The sequence below is a fragment of the Arachis hypogaea genome, chromosome 16 (genome assembly GCF_003086295.3).
Source record: "Arachis hypogaea cultivar Tifrunner chromosome 16, arahy.Tifrunner.gnm2.J5K5, whole genome shotgun sequence".
NCBI classification, from domain to species: Eukaryota; Viridiplantae; Streptophyta; class Magnoliopsida; order Fabales; family Fabaceae; genus Arachis; species Arachis hypogaea.
The window spans coordinates 109,585,133-109,605,588 of record NC_092051.1 but is presented as its reverse complement, the minus strand read 5'-3'; the positions used below and the strand labels follow the sequence as shown (position 1 = coordinate 109,605,588).

General features: G+C 39.5%; 1 non-coding gene across 1 annotated transcript; it reads right to left on the bottom strand.

The window, feature by feature from the left end:
- Positions 1-253: 253 nt before the first annotated feature.
- Positions 254-361, bottom strand: LOC112760808 (small nucleolar RNA R71). The gene has a single exon (XR_003181229.1). It is a non-coding gene; the product is annotated as a small nucleolar RNA R71 (small nucleolar RNA).
- Between the last annotated feature and the right edge of the window lie 20,095 nt (positions 362-20,456).

The following is a 20,456-nucleotide window of genomic DNA, read 5'->3' as shown; positions in this document are numbered from 1 at the left end:
GCAGCAGAACTGCAAGTTTCATGGACTTCCATCTGAAGATCCTTTTCAGTTCTTGACTGAATTCTTGCAGATATGTGATACTGTTAAGACTAATGGAGTAGATCCTGAAGTCTACAGGCTCATGCTTTTCCCTTTTGCTATAAGAGATAGAGCTAGAGTGTGGTTGGACTCTCAACCCAGGGATAGCCTGAACTCTTGGGATAAGCTGGTCACGACTTTCTCAGCCAAGTTCTTTCCTCCTCAAAAGCTCAGTAAGCTTAGAGTGGATGTTCAAACCTTCAGACAGAAAGAAGGTGAATCCCTCTATGAAGCTTGGGAGAGATATAAGCAACTAACCAAAAAGTGTCCTTCTAACATGCTTTCAGAATGGACCATCCTGGATATATTCTATGATGGTCTGTCTGAAGTAGCTAAGATGTCATTGGATACTTCTGCAGGTGGATCCATTCACCTAAAGAAAACGCCTGCAGAAGCTCAAGAACTCATTAACATGGTTGCTAATAACCAGTTCATGTACACTTCTGAGAGGAATCCTGTGAGTAATGGGACGCCTCAGAAGAAGGGAGTTCTTGAAGTTGATACTCTGAATGCCATATTGGCTCAGAATAAACTATTGACTCAGCAAGTCAATATGATTTTTCAGAGTCAGAATGGAATGCAAGCTGCATCCAACAGTACTCAAGAGGCATCTTCTGAAGAAGAAGCTTATGATCCTGAGAACCCTGCAATAGCATAGGTAAATTATATGGGTGAACCTTATAGAAACACCTATAACCCCTCATGGAGAAATCACCCAAATTTCTCATGGAAGGATCAACAAAAGCCTCAACTAGGCTTTACTAATGGTGGAAGAAACAGGTTTAACAATAGTAAACCTTTTCCATCATCCACTCAGCAACAGACAGAGAATTCTGAGCAGAATCCATCTAGCTTGGCAAATTTAGTCTCTGATCTATCTAAGGCCACTTTGAGTTTCATGAATGAAACAAGGTCCTCCATTAGAAATTTGGAGGCACAAGTGGGCTAGCTGAGTAAGAAGATCACTGAAACTCCTCCTAGTACTCTCCCAAGCAATACAGAAGAGAATCCAAAGAGAGAGTGCAAGGCCATTGATATAACAATCATGGCCGAATCCAAGGAGGAAGGGGAGGACGTGAATCCCAAGGAGGAAGACCTCCTGGGACGTCCAGTGATCAACAAGGAGTTTCCCTCTGAGGAACCAAAGGAATCTGAGGCTCATCTAGAGACCATAGAGATTCCATTGAACCTCCTTATACCCTTCATGAGCTCTGATGAGTATTCTTCTTCTGAAGAGAATGAGGATGTTACTGAAGAGCAAGTTGCCAAGTACCTTGGTGCAATCATGAAGCTAAATGCCAAATTATTTGGTCATGAGACTTGGGAAGATGAACCTCTCTTGCTCACAAATGAACTGAGTGATCTGGATCAACTGAGATTACCTCAAAAGAAACAAGATCCTGGAAAGTTCCTAATACCTTGTACCATAGGCACCATTACCTTTGAGAAGGCTCTATGTGACCTGGGGTCAGGAATAAACCTCATGCCACTCTCTGTAATGGAGAAACTGGGAATCTTTGAGGTGCAAGCTGCTAGAATCTCATTAGAGATGGCAGACAATTCCAGAAAACAGGCTTATGGGCAAGTAGAGGACATGTTAGTAAAGGTTGAAGGCCTTTACATCCCTGCTGATTTCATAATCCTAGATACTGGAAAGGATGAGGATGAATCCATTATCCTTGGAAGACCCTTCCTAGCCACAGCAAGAGCTGTGATTGATGTGGACAGAGGAGAATTAATCCTTCAACTAAATGAGGACAACCTTGTGTTTAAAACTCAAGGATCTCTCTCTGTAACCATGGAGAGGAAGCATGAAAAGCTTCTCTTACTGCAGAGTCAACCAGAGCCCCCACAGTCAAACTCTAAGTTTGGTGTTGGGAAGTCTCAACAATACTCTGAACATCTGTGAGGCTCCATGAGAGCCCACTGTCAAGCTATTGACATTAAAGAAGCGCTTGTTGGGAGGCAACCAAATGTTATTTAATTATTTTTATTTTATTTTCTCTTTGTTATTTCATGTTTTATTAGGTTGATGATCATGTGGAGTCACAAAAACTACTGAAAAATCAAAAACAGAATGAAAAACAACATTGAAAATAGAACACCCTGGAGGAAGGGCTTACTGGCGTTTAAACGCCAGTAAGGAGCATCTGGCTGGCGTTCAACGCCAGAACAGAGCATGGAGCTGGCGCTGAACGCCAGAAACAAGCATGAAGCTGGCGTTCAACGCCAGAAATATGCTGCATATGGGCGTTGAACGCCCAGAACAAGCATCAATTTGGCGTTTAAACGCCAGAATTGCATGCAAAGGCATTTTACATGCCTAATTGGTGCATGGATGTAAATCCTTGACACCTCAGGATCTGTGGATCCCACAGGATCACCTCAGGATCTGTGGACCCCACAGGATCCCCACATACCTCCACTCACCTTCCCTCCTCATAATCCCTCTCTCTCTCTCTCTCTCCATTCACAGTCATCCCTTCTGTTCTTCATTCACCACTCACATCCATACACCCCACCTACCTTCAAAATTCAAAATCTCTTTCCCACCCAAGCCCACCCATATAGCCGAATACACACATCCCTCCATCTCCTCCATATCTTCTTCTTCTTCTACTATTCTTTCTTCTTTTGCTCGAGGGCGAGCAATATTCTAAGTTTGGTGTGGTAAAAGAATAAAGCTTTCTGTTTTTCCATTACCATTGATGGCACCTAAGACAGGAGAATCCTCTAGAAAAGGGAAAGGAAAGACAAAAGCTTCCACCTCCGAGTCATGGGAGATGGAAAGATTCATCTCCAAAGCCCATCAAGACCACTTCTATGATGTTGTGGCCAAGAAGAAGGTGATCCCCGAGGTCCCTTTTAAACTCAAGAAAAATGAGTATCCGGAGATCCGACATGAGATCCATAGAAGAGGTTGGGAAGTCCTAACAAACCCCATCCAACAAGCCAGAATTCTAATGGTTCAAGAGTTCTATGCTAATGCATTGATCACTAGGAACCATGATCAAAGTAAGAACCCGAACCCAAAGAATTATCTCACTATGGTTCGGGGGAATTACTTAGATTTTAGTCCGGAAAATGTGAGGTTGGCGTTCAACTTGCCAATGATGGAAGAGAACGCACGCCCCTACACAAGGAGAGTCAACTTTGATCAAAGGTTGGACTAAGTCCTCATGGACATATGTGTGGAAGGAGCTCAATGGAAGATTGACTCAAAAGATAAACCGGTTCAACTGAGAAGATTGGACCTTAAGCCTGTAGCTAGAGGATGGTTGGAGTTCATTCAACGCTCAATCATTCCCACTAGCAACCGGTCTGAAGTTACTATAGACCGGGCCATCATGATCCATAGCATCATGATTGGAGAAGAGGTGGAGGTTCATGAGATTATACCTCAAGAACTCTACAAGGTGGCTGACAAGTCCTCCACTATGGCAAGGTTAGCTTTTCCTTACCTCATTTGCCATCTATGCAATTCGGCTGGGATTGACATAGAGGGAGATATCCTTATTGATGAGGACAAGCCCATCACTAAGAAAAGGATGGAGCAAACAAGAGAGCCTATTCGTGGATCTCAAGAGACGCATGAAGAAGCTCATCACCAAGAAATCCCTGAGATGCCTCAAGGGATGCACTTTCCTCCACAGAACTTTTGGGAGCAAATCAACACCTCCCTAGGAGAACTGAGTTCCAACATGGGACAACTAAGGGTGGAACATCAAGAGCACTCAATCATCCTCCATGAAATTAGAGAAGATCAAAGAGCTATAAGGGAGGAGCAACAAAGACAAGGAAGAGACATAGAAGAACTCAAGGACATCATTGGTACCTCAAGAAGAAAACGCCACCATCACTAAGGTGGACTCATTCCTTGTTCTCAAATTTTCTGTTTTTCGTTTTCTTTATGTTAAGTGCTTATCTATGTTAGTGTCTTATTACATGATCATTAGTATTTAGTAACTTTGTCTTAAAGTTATGAATGTCCCATGAATCCATCACCTCTTTTAAATGAAAAATGTTTTTAATTTAAAAGAACAAGAAGTACATGAGTTTTGAATTTATCCTTGAACTTAGTTTAATTATATTGATGTGGTGACAATACTTTTTATTTTCTGAATGAATGCTTGAACAGTGCATATGTCTTTTGAAGTTGTTGTTTATGAATGTTAAATATGTTGGCTCTTGAAAGAATGATGATAAGGAGACATGTTATTTGATAATCTGAAAAATCATAAAAATGATTCTTGAAGCAAGAAAAAGCAGTGAATACAAAGCTTGCAGAAAAAAATGGCGAAAAAAATATATAGAAAAAGAAAAAGCAAGCAGAAAAAGCCAAAAGCTCTTAAAACCAAAAGGCAAGAGCAAAAAGCCAATAACCCTTAAAACCAAAAGGCAAGGGTAAATAAAAAGGATCCCAAGGCTTTGAGCATCAGTGGATAGGAGGGCCTAAAGGAATAAAATCCTGGCCTAAGCGGCTAAACCAAGCTGTCCCTAACCATGTGCTTGTGGCGTGAAGGTGTCAAGTGAAAACTTGAGACTGAGCGGTTAAAGTCAAGGTCCAAAGCAAAAGAAGAGTGTGCTTAAGAACCCTGGACACCTCTAATTGGGGACTTTAGCAAAGCTGAGTCACAATCTGAAAAGGTTCACCCAATTATGTGTCTGTGGCATTTATGTATCCGGTGGTAATACTGGAAAACAAAGTGCTTAGGGCCACGGCCAAGACCCATAAAGTAGCTGTGTTCAAGAATCAACATACTGAACTAGGAGAATCAATAACACTATCTGAACTCTGAGTTCCTATAGATGCCAATCATTCTGAACCTCAATGGATACAAGTCCCGCTCATCTGATTGGGGCTATGTTTCATTGATATTTTGGAATTTATAGTATATTCTCTTCTTTTTATCCTATTTGATTTTCAGTTGCTTGGGGACAAGCAACAATTTAAGTTTGGTGTTGTGATGAGCGGATAATTTATACGCTTTTTGGCATTGTTTTTAGTATGTTTTTAGTAGGATCTAGTTACTTTTAGGGATGTTTTTATTAGTTTTTATGCTAAATTAACATTTCTGGACTTTACTATGAGTTTGTGTGTTTTTCTATAATTTCAGGTATTTTCTGGCTGAAATTGAGGGACTTGAGCAAAAATCAGATTCAGAGGTAGAAGAAGGACTGCTGATGCTGTTGGATTATGACCTCCCTGCACTCAAAGTGGATTTTCTGGAGCTACAGAACTCAAAATGACACGCTTCAAATTGCGTTCGAAAGTAGACATCCAGGGCTTTCCAGCAATATATAATAGTCTATACTTTGGCCGAGTTTAGATGACGCAAAAGGGCGTTGAACGCCAGTTCTACGCTGCAGTCTAGAGTTAAACGCCAGAAATACGTCACGAACCAGAGTTGAACGCCAAAAATATGTTACAACTTGGCGTTCAACTCCAAAAGAATCCTCTGCATGTGTAAACTTCAAGTTCAGCCCAAGCACACACCAAGTGGGCCCCGGAAGTTGATTTATACATCAATTACTTACTTCTGTAAACCCTAGTAACTAGTTTAGTATAAATAGGACTTTTTACTATTGTATTTACATCTTGGGACGTCTAGTTCTTAGATCATGGGGGCTGGCCATTCGGCCATGCCTGAATCTTTCACTTATGTATTTTTCAACGGTAGAGTTTCTGCACTCCATAGATTAAGGTGTGGAGCTCTGCTGTTTCTCATGAATTAATACAAAGCACTATTGTTTTTCTATTCAATTCAACTTATTCCGCTTCTAAGATATCCATTCGCACTTCAACATGAATGTGATGATCGTGACAGTCATCATCATTCCCTATGAACACGTGCCTGACAACCACTTCCGTTCTACCTTAGATTGAATGAGTATCTCTTGGATTCCTTAATCAGAATCTTCGTGGTATAAGTTAGAACCCATGGATGGCCATTCCTGAGATCCGGAAAGTCTAAACCTTGTCTGTGGTATTCCGAGTAGGATCTGGGAAGGGATGGCTGTGACGAGCTTCAAACTCGTGAGTGCTGGGCGTAGTGACAGACGTAAAAGGATCAATGGATCCTATTCTAGTATGATCGAGAACCGACAGATGATTAGCCATGCAGTGACAGCGCATTGGACCATTTTCACTGAGAGGACAGGATGTAGCCATTGACAACGGTGATGCCTAACATATAGCTTGCCATGGAAAGGAGTAGGAAGGATTGGATGAAGACAGCAGGAAAGCAGAGGTTCAGAGGAACGAAAGCATCTCTATACGCTTATCTGAAATTCTCACCAATGAATTACATAAGTATTTCTATCTGTATTTTCTGTTTATTTATTATTATTATTTGAAAACTCCATAATCATTTGATATCCGCCTGACTGAGATTTACAAGGTGACCATAGCTTGCTTCATACCAACAATCTCCGTGGGATCGACCCTTACTCACGTAAGGTTTTATTACTTGGACGACCCAGTGCACTTGCTGGTTAGTTATATCGAAGATGTTACAAATTATGAATTAAGATTAGAGCACCAAGTTTTTGGAGCCATTACCAGGGATCACAATTTCGTGCACCAGTTAGCTTAAGATAGAGATTGTGTGTCAACTAAGTGTGGAAAATTGTGGGAACTTAGGTTGATGAGCATGTGTTGTGTTTTACTGACAAAAATATTGGGAATTTGGGTGCTTGCTGATGTGAAATCAGAAAAACCATATGCATTGATATATTATATTTTCATTTATGATAAAAAAAAAAGAGAAAGAAAAGAAATAAATGATTAGGCGATAAAATCACCCCAATGCTAAGTTCAATAAAAAATATCAATGCATATGTGGTGAAATTAAAAATTGATGAATGAGTATGTGAAATATACAAAAGTGAGATTTTGGGTAGCTAGGCATGATTTTAGAATTATGTAGAGTATGTGTGTGTGTTAGGTGAGAACTTAGGTTAGTCAAAGATTCATATTATAGCTCACTTGGACATACATATATCTTCATCCTTACCTTAGCCCCATTACAACCTTAAAAATCCCTCATGATGTTTGCATTTGTACATTAAATATTTGTTGATTGGTTAGATGAAAAACAAAGTTTTAGAAAGCATAACTAGAAGAGATTAGAGTGAATTAACCCTAGACACCTGAGAGATTAGAGTGCATATACACTTCCAGTGAGGGTTCAATGCTTGATTCTATGTTCCCGGCTTTCATGAGCTATCTTCTTACAAGTTTACTTGTCTCTTATTGTGTGATTTGAATTAGTGAAATCTGATTTATGTTTGTGTTGGAGAATTTGTTTATTTTTAACCAAGTAGGTAGAAACATATTTGCATTTAGTTGCATTCATATAGATAGGTTGCATTTCATACTTTCTACTATTCCTCTTCACTCTTTTGGTTCTCTTGAGCTTACCATGAGGACATGCTAACGTTTAAGTGTGGGGAGATTGATAAACCCCATTTTTAGGATTTATCTTGTGCTTAATTTAGTAGATTCTATCCATTATTCTCACACTTATGCACATAAATTGCATGTTTTACATTTTCCTTCCTAATTTTGTGATATGATTGAAAACATGCTTCTTTGGCCTTAAATTGCTAATTATTAATCCTCTCTTATTACCATTCGATGTCGTGATATGTGTGTTAAGTGTTTTCAGGGTTTATAGGGCAGAAATGGTTTAGAGGATGGAAAGAAAGCATGCAAAAGTGGAAGAAATACAAGAAATTGAAGGAATTGCTAAGCTGTCAAGCCTAACCTCTTCATACTAAATCGATCAGAACTTGAGCTACAGAGGTCTAAATGAGGCGGTTCTAGTTGCGTTGGAAAGCTAACATCCGGGACTTCAAAATGATATGCAATTTACCATAGTTGCCATGCAGTTAAGTGACGCACATGCGTGTATTACATGTACGCGTGACGTGCGCCACGTGCAGAAACTGCAGAAGACGCTGGAGGCGATTTCTGGGCTCCTTTTGGCCCAGTTCCAAGCCAGAAAACACAGATTAAAGGCTGCAGAATGGAGGAATCAAGGATACAACTTTCATTCACATAATTTTAGGTTTTAGATGTAGTTTTCTAGGTTTTAGGGTTCTTAGTTTATTCCTTTTCAATTTCTGCATTCTATCTTATTTCACTTTAGTTTCTCTTCTACTTTTAATTGTTCTAGCATTCTAGTTTATCTATTTTCCTTGTTGATTACTTTAATTTTCCCATTTAGTTTATGAATTCTCATATTAGATTTGATTTTCTATTTAATGCAATTTGAGGTATTTCATATTTATGATTGCTTTCTTCAATTTATGTTATTGATGCTTGCAATTGGTTGTTTGGATTTTATTATATCTTATTGCTTTTCTATGCTTTTATGTTATGCCTTCCAAGTGTTTGATAAAATGCTTGGGAGGGTTTTAAATTAGCTTTTTATGTTCTTAGCTTAGATTGAGTAATTGGAGACTCTTGAGTTATCAAGCTCTTTTGTTGATTAGCAATTGAAAGTTGCTAGTTGATTTGAATTCCACTAACTCTAGTCTTTCTATAGGAGTTAATTGGGACTTGAGGAATCAAATTGATTTATCCACTTGACTTACCTTCATAGTTAGAGGTTGACTAAATGGGAGCAATGGACAATTGATGTCACAATTGATGATGATAATGAGGATAGGTCTTCTAATTATCAATCCTTGCTAAGTCTTTTCTTAATTACTAGTTTACTTTCTTGTCATTTACATTCCTTGTTGAACCTTTACAAAAACCCAAAAATATACTATCCCATAACCAATAATAACTACACTTTCCTGCAATTTCTTGAGAGACAACCCGAGGTTTAAATACTTCGGTTTATTTTTATTGGGTTTGCTTTAGTGACAAACAATTTTATTTGCATGAAAGGATTATTTGTTGGTTTAGAAACTATACTTGCAACGAGAATTCATTGAGAAATTCTAAACTGTCAAAAATCCGTTCATCAAGAGTCCTCTCTGGGTAGTCCATTGTACTTGGGGAGCAAGTTGATTGTGCCGATCTTAAGCTCAAAATTTGGATCCAAGCCGGATACCGGATTTGTATCGGTTGCAAGTTAATATCAGGAGCTCCAGCTTCCCTTAAGGTGATTCTACGAGGTGGATCCGCCATGGTATCGTCACCTGAGTCACTCACAGAGATTTTAGCACTCCCCATAGATGAATATAAGGTTTCCTTGTTAATTGAAGAATGATGGTCATGGATTGACGGTGATAGTGAATTAGAGTGCTCTTCAAGCAAGCCCGATTCACTATTCACAGATGCTAGCCGACGCCGAACTTGCCTAATATGAGTTAAAGTTCTTTCTATTTCCGGATCATATGGGACCAAGCTCGGGTTTGGAAGTGACCGTGTCATTCAACTGAGGAAGCAATAGAAGCATGCAATTATGAAAAGCAAAACAAGAATGGGCAAGTAAACATAAACCAACCTAACAATTAACAACTACCAAGACTAGCTAGATAGAAACAATATTTACAAATTAGTACCAAGTAGCAAACAAAAACCAAATATTCACACTATTCACATATTCACAAAAACCAAAATTATAGCACTCATTGCACTTAGTGATTCCCCGGCAACGGCACCAAAAATTTGATGTGAGAATTATTGCCGGTTAGAATCAATCAAAACTAGAGTCAATTCATTAGTAGCATAGTCCAAACTAACAATGAATTCTCAAGATCAAATTTCAAATCCAAAGGATATGTCACAATTCAAAACCAATTCAATTTCGGGAGTTTCAATTCCCGGGTCGTCTCCCAAGGACACTTGAGACCAATGAGTATGTAATCTTGGTTGTGAGGATCATGGGGTTTTCAATAAAGAGATAAAAATATAAAGTAATAAAAGAACATACAAAATTGTAATAAATGAACTAATAAAGGAATCAAAGAAGTAACTATGCAATATAGACAAGTAAAGTGTAAAAGGAACTAATGTAATGTGTATAAAAGAACTTAAGCATAAAAGGTATCTTGGCTTGGACTGAGCTAAGAGTCCTTTCCTTGTTGGAACTACAACTATGCCAACTAGAATGGATCAATCTCACTTGGTTAACCCTCACATCGGAGAGAAAGTTAAATGAGCATAAGTGTTCTTAACAAATCCTAAATTGCTTGCTAATTGCCTTAGCAACAACATAGCGTTAGTGGGAACAAAAACAATTAACAATCCAAAATTAACACTAAATGTTGGACATTCCAACTCTAGGAACCCAATTGCTCACTTTCTCCAAGCCAAGAGATAGAAAACTAGCCCAAAATCATACTTGACATTTTGTCAAACACTTGGTGGGCAAAAACCTTAAACATGAAAAAAATGAGAAAAAGCTTGGAGCCAAAAGAAACAAATGATCTCAATCAACAATAAAGACTCAAGAAAGCATGTAATAATCATCAATTATCAAATTCATCAACAAAAAATGGAAATTGCAAAAGAAAAGTGAAATTGAACTATAACCTGAATTATAAGAAAGTGTAAGAACAACGTAACTATAAAGAGTAGTAACAAAGAGATACTTACAATGGAAATTAGCAAAATCCAAGATCAAAAATGGAAATGGCACTTGAATGTAAAATCCTAGTATAAACCCTAGTAGAGAAGATGATGAAAAAAACTTAAAGAAAAACTATACTAAAGCTATCTACCAGTACTCCTAAACTATACTAATGTTATGCTATGTTATGGTCTTCATTTTCCCTTCCTTATGAGCTAAATGGCTTTAGAAATGGGCCTCCAAACCACCAAAATCGCGAGTCACGTGAGATTTTAATAAAGGCATGTGTGTCCACTTGTGCGGACGCACAGACGTGTGCGTCCACCTGTGCGGACGCACAGACATGTGCGTCCGCACACTCTGCTGAAAATCTCTACCCGTGCGTACGCACAGGAGGTTGTGCGCACGCACACTAAGCGATGCTTTTTTGAACACGCGACGCGCACGGTACGGCTCACGCGCATGCGTGGCTCTGATCTGATGGCTGTGCGTACGCACGCAGGTCTGTGCGTACGCACACTAGGCTGAGTTCTTCTCCTTTGATTCCTCATGCTTCCTCCACTTTGAATGCTCTTCTTCCATTTTCTCCAAGCCATTCTTGCTTTATACCTCTGAAATCACTCACAAATAATATCAAGGCATCGAATGGAAGTTAAAGGGAATAAAATTAATCAAATTAGGCCCAAAAGAGCATGTTTTCATAATCAAGTACAAATTAGGAGGAAAGTTCAAATGCATGCTATTTAGTGGAATAAGTGCAAGTTTATATGATGAAATCCATTCAAATTCAACAAAAAATCATCATCAAATATGGATTCATCAACATTCCCTATTGACTTCTACATCTTAGAGATGCCTTCTAATGACTCAGAAAGACCTTCGTCCATCTTGCTTGGAAGGCCATTTTTGAAGACTTCGCGGTTTAAACTAGATGCCTTCTCAGGTACTTACTCTTTTGAGATAGATGGTAGAGCAGTGAGCTTCAATCTGGACGAAGCTATGAAGCATCCACCGGAAGACCACTCCATCTTCCAGTGTGATATTATTGATGAGAATGTGGTTGAAATTCATCAAGAGGATGTAGAAGAGATGCACATGGAGCAAGGTGCAAGTGTGGGGAAATCCTCTGAGCATACTAAAGACACCTTGCCACCTCCGATAGTTCCAGATGATCAAGTGCCAAGCCATGAGCTGAAAATGGAGTTGAAGTCCCTTCCACCCCACCTCAAGTATGCTTATCTTGAGGATAATCAAAAGCTCCCAGTTATTATTGCAAGGGAACTCACTTCCCAATAAGAGGAGCAGTTGCTTAGTGTGCTGAGAAGACACAAGAAAGCTGTTGGGTGGAGCTTTGCGGACATAGTAGGTATCAGCCCTCAAGTCTGTGAGCACCACATATTTTAGAAGAGGTAGCAAGGCCTATCTGTCAACCTCAAAGGCAGTTGAACCCCACCATTTTAGAAGTTGTCAAAAAGGAAGTGACCAAACTGCTTGAAGCCGACATCATCTATCCAATCTCGGATAGTGAATGGGTTAGCCCAGTACAGGTGGTACCAAAGAAGTCTGGCGTTACAACAGTGAAGAATTAGCAAGGGGAAATCATGGCCACAAGAGTGCAGAACTCTTGGAGGGTGTGCATTGACTATAGGCGTCTAAACCAGGCTACTCGCAAGGATTACTACCCACTGCCTTTCATCGATCAAATGCTTGATCGCCTGTCAAGTAAATCACACTACTATTTTCTATATGGTTACACTGGCTATTTTTAAATTCATATAGCTCCAGAAGATCAGAAGAAAACTACTTTTACATGCCCCTTTGGAACGTATGCATATAAGAGAATGCCTTTTGGCTTATGTAATGCACCGGCTACATTTTAAAGATGCATGATGAGTATTTTCTCAGATCTTCTTGAGCATTGTATGGAAGTTTTTATGGATGACTTTAGTGTGTATGGTGATTCGTTTGACCTTTGTCTGGATAGTTTAGCTAGAGTATTAGAAAGGTGTATTAGTTCAAACCTTGTACTGAATTTTGAAAAATGTCATTTTATGGTAAAACAAGGTATTGTTCTAGGACATGTTATTTCTAATACTGGTATTTTTGTTGATCCTGCAAAGGTAGGTGTTATTTCTAGTTTACCTTACCCCTCCTCCGTCAGGGAAGTCCGTTCATTTCTTGGCCATGTAGGTTTTTAGCGACGATTTATTAAGGACTTCAGTAAGGTTGCATTGCCTTTATCCCGACTGCTGCAGAAGGACGTTGAGTTCGAGTTGAGTGAAAACTACATGGAAGCGTTTGATAAGCTGAAGATCGCGTTGACCCAAGCTCCCATTGTGAGAGGGCGTGACTGGAGTCGGCCGTTCGAGATAATGTGTGACGCATCCAACTATGCGGTAGGAGCGGCGCTGGCTCAGCACGAAGGTAAGGACCCTTATATAATTGCTTATGCTTCTATGACTTTAGACGCTGCTCAGTCTAATTATACTACCACTGAAAAAGAACTTTTGGCTATTGTTTTTGCTTTGGATAAATTCCGAGCTTATTTTCTTGGTACTAAGGTGGTAGTATATTCAAACCATGCAACTCTAAAATATTTGTTAGCTAAAAAAGAGTCCAAACCAAGGTTGATCCGTTGGATATTGTTGTTGTAAGAGTTTGATTTAGAAATCAAAGATAGGAGTGGTTCCCAAAATTTAGTGGCAGACCACTTGAGTCACCTAGAGCATATTAAAAGTGACTCCACTCCTATCAATGATGCCTTTCCACTTGATAGCTTGCAAGCAATATCTGAGGTGGTTCCTTGGTTTGCACCTATAGCTAATTATTTGGTCAGTCGTACCTTTCCTCCTAATTTTTCTAAGCATCAAAAGGACAAGCTTAAAAGCGAGTCCAAATATTACATATGGGATGACCCATATTTGTGGAAATGTAGTGCTGACCAAATAATTAGAAGGTGTGTGCCACAATCAGAATTCCAGTCAATTTTAGAGGCCTGCCACTTTTCTGAGAGTGGTGGACACTTTGGACCTCAAAGAACTGCTAGAAAAATTTTAGACTGTGGATTCTAGTGGCCCACACTTTTTAAGGATGCTACTATTTTCTGTGAATCTTGTCCCAATGCTAAAGGTTTGGTAATATATCCAAGAGAGATGAGATGTCCCAACAACTTATGTTGTTTTGTGAAAATTTTTATGTTTGGGGTATTGACTTCATGGGTCCATTTCCAAACTCTAATGGTTTTTTATACATATTGTTAGCTATTGATTATGTTTCTAAATGGGTGGAAGCAATTCCTACCCGTACTGATGATGCTAACATTGTTGTCTCTTTTGTTTGAAATAATATTATTTGTCACTTTGGATCACCACGAGCAATCGTGAGTGGAGCATGAATTGTAAATTACACTTTTTACAACTCGTACCACTAACCAGCAAGTGCACTGGGTCGTCCAAGTAATACCTTACGTGAGTAAGGGTCGATCCCACGAAGATTGTTGGCTTGAAGAAATCTATGGTTATCTTGTAACTCTTAGTCAGAAAAACAATAAAATAATTCACTTATCAAATTTGATTGCAAGGAATAAAAGGCAGAACACAAATTATACTTGTATGCAATGATGGAGAATATGTTGGAGTTTTGGAGATGCTTTGTCTTCTGAAATTCTGCTTTCCTCTGTTTTCTGATTCACGCACGCACGTCCTCCTATGGCAAGCTGTGTGTTGGTGGATCACCGTTGTCAATGGCTACCATCCATCCTTCCAGTGAAAAGGGTCCAGATGCGCTGTCACCGCACGGCTAATCATCTGCAGGTTCTCAATCATATCGGAATAGGATTTACTATCCTTTTGCGTCTGTCACTACGCCCAGCACTCGCGAGTTTGAAGCTCGTCACCGTCATTCAATCCCTGAATCCTACTCGGAATACCACAGACAAGGTTTAGACTTTCCGGATTCTCTTGAATGCTGCCATCAATCTAGCTTATACCACGAAGATTCTGATTAAGAGATCTAAGAGATATTCATTCGTTCTACGGTGGAACGTAAGTGGTTGTCAGTCACGCGTTCGTGGAGGAATGATGATGATTGTCACGTTCATCACATTCATATTGAAGTGCGAATGGATATCTTAGATAGGAACACGCATGTTTGAATGAAAAATAGAAATACTTGCATTAATTCATCGAGACACAGCAGAGCTCCTCACCTCCAACAATGGATTTTAGAGACTCATGCCATCAAAAGGTATAAAGTTCAGATTTAAAATATCATGAGATATAAAATAAATCTCTAAAAGTTGTTTAAATACTAAACTAGTAACCTAGGTTTACAGAAAATGAGTAAACTATGATAGATGGTGCAGAAATCCACTTCTGGGGCCCACTTGGTGTGTGCTGGGGCTGAGACTTAAGCTTCTCACGTGCATGGGCTGTTTTGGGCGTTCAACGCCAGGTTGTAACCTGTTTCTGGCGTTGAACTCCAACTTGTAACTTGTTTCTGGCGCTGGACGCCAGACTGCAACATGGAACTGGCGTTTAACGTCAGTTTACGTCATCTATCCTTGAGCAAAGTATGAACTATTATATATTTCTGGAAAGCCCTGGATGTCTACTTTCCAACGCAATTGGAAGCGCGCCATTTGGACTCTTGTAGCTCCAGAAATTCCATTCCGAGTGTAGAGAGGTCAGAATCCAACAGCATCAGCAGTCCTTTTTCAGCCTGAATCAGATTTTTGCTCAGCTCCCTCAATTTCAGCCAGAAAATACCTGAAATTACAGAAAAATACACAAACTCATAGTAAAGTCCAGAATATGAATTTTGTCTAAAAATTAATGAAAATAAACTAAAAACTAACTAAAACATACTAAAAACTATATGAAATTACCCCCAAAAAGCGTATAAAATATCCGCTCATCAGTGAGTGATCAAGGCACTCGTTTTGTAACAGGAGAATGACAGGTCTATTGAAGAAACATGGCATTATTCACAAGGTAGCAACGGCTTACCATCCACAAACCAATGGGCAAGCCGAGGTGTCTAACAGAGAGATAAAGCGCATTCTAGAGAAGATTGTGAAGCCTCACAGGAGATACTGGAGTACTAGACTTGCAGATGCGCTTTGGGCTTATCGGACAACTTACAAGACACCCATCGGAATGAGTCCCTTCCACCTAGTCTACGGGAAAGCTTGTCACCTTCTAGTGGAGGTGGAGCACAAAGCTTACTGGGCGGTGAAGGAATGCAACTCAGGATTGGGGGGAGCCGGGATTGAAATGACATGCAGAAGCTTGTCATGCCTCTGCCCCAGTACTGCACCAATGGCGTGATCACTGGCATCACACATTAGCTCAAATGGTAATGTCCAGTCTGGTGCAGAAATAACTGGTGCTGTGACCAGCTTGGCTTTCAGCGTTTCAAACGCCTGCAGACACTCTATGTCAAACACAAATGGCGTGTCAGCAGCTAGCAGATTGCTCAGAGGTTTTGCGATTTTTGAAAAATCCTTTATAAACCTCCTATAGAATCCTGCATGCCCCAGAAAGCTTCTAATTGCCTTAACATTGGTAGGTGGTGGTAATTTTTCAATTACCTCTATTTTTGCTTGATCCACCTCTATTCCCTTGTTTGAAATTTTATGCCCAAGGACAATCCCTTCAGTCACCATAAAGTGACATTTTTCCCAGTTTAAAACCAGGTTGGTCTCTTGGCATCTTTTCAAAACTAGTTTCAGGTGATCAAGACAGGAGCTGAATGAGTCTCCATATACTGAGAAGTCATCCATGAAGACTTCCAGAAATTTTTCCACCATATCAGAAAAAATAGAGAGCATGCATCTCTGGAAGGTTGCAGGCGCATTACACAGCCCAAATGGCATCCTTTTATAAGCAAACACTCCAGATGGACATGTGAATGCTGTTTTCTCTTGATCCTGGAGATCTACTACAATCTGGTTATAGCCTGAGTAGCCATCCAAAAAGCAGTAATAATCATGACCTGCCAGTCTTTCTAGCATCTGGTCTATGAATGGTAAAGGAAAATGATCCTTTCTGGTGGCTGTATTGAGCCTTCTGTAGTCAATACACATGCACCACCCTATAACTGTTCTTGTAGGAACCAGTTCATTCTTTTCATTATGAACCACTATCATGCCTCCCTTTTTGGGGACAACTTGGACAGGGCTCACCCAGGGGCTGTCAGAAATAGGATAAATAATCCCAGCCTCCAGTAATTTGGTGACCTCTTTCTGCACCACTTCCTTCATGGCTGGATTTAGCCACCTCTGTGGTTGAACCACTGGTTTAGCATTATCCTCCAATAAGATTTTGTGCATGCATCTAGCTGGGTTTATGCCCTTAAGGTCACTTATGGACCACCCAAGAGCTGTCTTGTGTGTCCTTAGCACTTGAATAAGCGCTTCCTCTTCCTGTGAATTTAAAGCAGAGCTTATGATCACTGGAAAAGTGTCACCTTCTCCCAGAAATGCATATTTAAGGGATGGTGGTAATGGTTTGAGCTCGGGTTTAGGAGGTTTTTCCTCTTCCAGAGGAAATTTCAGAGGCTCTTTCATTTCCTCTGAATCCTCCAAATCAGGATGAACATCTTTAAAGATGTCTTCCAACTCTGATTCGAGACTCACAGCCATGTTGATCTCTTCTACCAAAGAGTCAATAAGATCAACTTTCATGCAGTCTTTTGATGTGTCTGGATGCTGCATGGCTTTGACAGCATTCAACTTAAACTCATCATCATTGACTCTCAGGGTTATTTCCCCTTGTTGGACATCAATGAGAGTTCGTCCAGTTGCTAGGAAGGGTCTTCCTAGAATGACAGTAGCACTCTTGTGCTCCTCCATTTTTAGCACTACAAAGTCAGTGGGAAAGGCGAATGGCCCAACTCTGACAATCATGTCTTCAATCACGCCTGATGGGTATTTAATGGAGCCATCAGCAAGTTGGAGACATATCCGGGTTGGTTTAACTTCTTCAGTTAAACCAAGCTTTCTGATAGTGGATGCAGGTATTAGGTTGATGCTTGCCCCAAGATCACATAAAGTTGTCTTGGTGCAATTACCTTCTAATGTGCATGGTATCAGAAAACTCCCAGGGTCTTTAAGCTTTTCAGGAAAGCTTTTCAGAATGACTGCACTGCATTCTTCAGTGAGGAGAACTCTTTCAATTTCTCTCCAATCCTTCTTATGACTCAAGATCTCTTTCATGAACTTGGCATAAGAAGGTATTTGCTCAAGTGCCTCTGCAAATGGAATCTTTATTTCAAGAGTCCTGAGATAATTTGCAAAGCGAGCAAATTGCTTATCCTGCTCCTCTTGGTAGAGTTTTTAAGGATAAGGTATCTTGACTTTATATTCCTCAACCTTAGTTGCTGTAGGTTTATTTCCTACAAAAGTGGTTGAAGAAGCCTTTTTAGATGGGTTGTCATCAGCACTTGTGTGTGTCTGATCCCTCACTGGCAATTGAGTGCCAGAGTTAGAAGATGGAGTGACGTTAGACGCCAGCTCCTCATCTGTTCCTGGCGTCTGAACGCCAGAACTGTGCTTCTTTTGGGCGTTCAACGCCAGATTCTTGCTTGTTTCTGGCGTTGAACGCCAGTCCTGAGCATGTCTGGGCGTTCAGCGCCAGCCTTCCACCCAATTTCTGGCGTTTTAGCGCCAGAATTATTTTTCCCTGGGCTCTTACTGTCCTCAGGTGGATTTTAGGTGGTTTGCTCATTTCTTGGCTTCTTGCTGCCTTGAGGTGGGGTATTTAATGTCTTCCCACTTCTTAATTGAACTGCTTGGTATTCTTCTGTTATTTGTTTTGACAGCTGCTGCTTTGTTTGCTTCAATTGTTCTTCCATATTTATGTTAGCCATCCTTGTCTCTTGTAGTCTATCCTTGAATTTGGCTAACTGCTTTGTTAGAAAGTCCAGTTGCTGATTAAATTCAGCAGCTTGTTTTACAGGATTGAGTTCAGCAGTTACTGTTTTAACCTCTTCTTTCATGGAAGGGTCACTGCTTAGGTACAGATGCTGATTTCTGGCAACTGTATCAATGAGCTCTTGAGCTTCTTCAATTATCTTTCTCATGTAGATAGATCCACCAGCTGAGTAGTCTAGAGAGATTTGAGCTCTTTCTGTAAGCCCATAATAGAAGATGTCTAACTGAACCCACTCTGAAAACATTTCAGAGGGATATTTTTGTAGCATCTCTCTGTATCTCACCCAGGCATCATAAAGAGATTCATTATCCCCTTGTTTAAAGCCTTGGATGTCCAGCCTTAGCTGTGTCATCCGTTTTGGAGGAAAGTATTGGTTCATGAATTTTTCTGTCAGCTGTTTCCATGTCCTTATGCTAGCCTTAGGTTGGTTATTTAACTACCTTTTAGCTTGGTCTTTTACAGCAAATGGAAACAGTAATAATCTGTAGACATCCTGATCTACTTCCTTATCATGTACTGTGTCAGCAATCTGTAAAAACTGTGCCAGAAACTCTGTAGGTTCTTCTTGTGGAAAACCGGAATACTAGCAACTTTGCTGCACCACGATAATGAGCTGAGGATTCAACTCAAAGCTACTGACTCCAATGGAGGGTATGCAGATACTACTCCCATATGAAGTAGTAGAGGGGTTAGCATATGACCCCAGAGTCCTCCTGAACTGTTCATTTCCGCTTAGGTCCATGATGGAGAAAGGGAGATGATGTAAAATAGAAGAAAATATTTTTATTTATTTAATTATTTATTTATTTCGAAAACAAAATAAATTAAAATAAAATAAATAAAAATAGGTGAAGATTTTCGAAAAAAATGAGGAGAGAGAAAGTGGTTAGGAAGTTTTGAAAAGGATATGATGATTTTTGAAAAAGGATTTAAATTTTGAAATAAAAATCTAAATTTTAAAGGTAAATTTCGAAAATTTGCTTTAAAATAGAGAGAAAAGATATTTTTGGATTTAAAGAGGAGAGAGAAAAATAATAAGATAGTACAAGATTTAAAATTTTTAGATCTAATGCTCCTTGTTTTCGAAAATTTTGGAGGGAAAACACCAAGGAACACCAAACTTAAAAATTTTAAGATCAAGACACAAGGAAACTCAAGAACACTTTGAAAACTCACAAGAACACAAGAACATGAAGAAAGAACAGCAAACTTAAAATTTTTAGAAAACCAAACTAAAATTTTTGAAAAACAAAGAAAAATCAACAAGAAAACATCAAACTTAAAGTTTGGCACAAGATTTATTCAAAGAAAAATTATTTTTGAAAAATATTTTAAAAATAGGCTAGCCAATTACTAAGAACATAAGCACCACGCTCTAGCTAATTGAGCTATAAGTTTAAAGTGTTTTAACAAGGTATAAATAACAAAAGACTCTAAACCAAAAAGAAAAATTTTTCCTAATCTAAGCAACAAAATAAACCGTCAGTTGTCCAAACTCAAACAATCCCCAGCAACGGCGCCAAAAACTTGGTGCACGAATTGTAAATTACACTTTTTACAACTCATACCACTAACCAGCAAGTGCACTGGGTCGTCCAAGTAATACCTTACGTGAGTAAGGGTTGATCCCACGGAGATTGTTGGCTTGAAGCAATCTATGGTTATCTTGTAACTCTTAGTCAGGAAAACAATAAAATAATTCACTTATCAAATTTGATTGCAAGGAATAAAAGGCAGAACACAAATTATACTTGTATGCAATGATGGAGAATATGTTGGAGTTTTGGAGATGCTTTGTCTTCTGAAATTCTACTTTCCTCTGTTTTCTGATTCACGCACGCACGTCCTCCTACGGCAAGCTGTGTGTTGGTGGATCACCGTTGTCAATGGCTACCATCCATCCTTCCAGTGA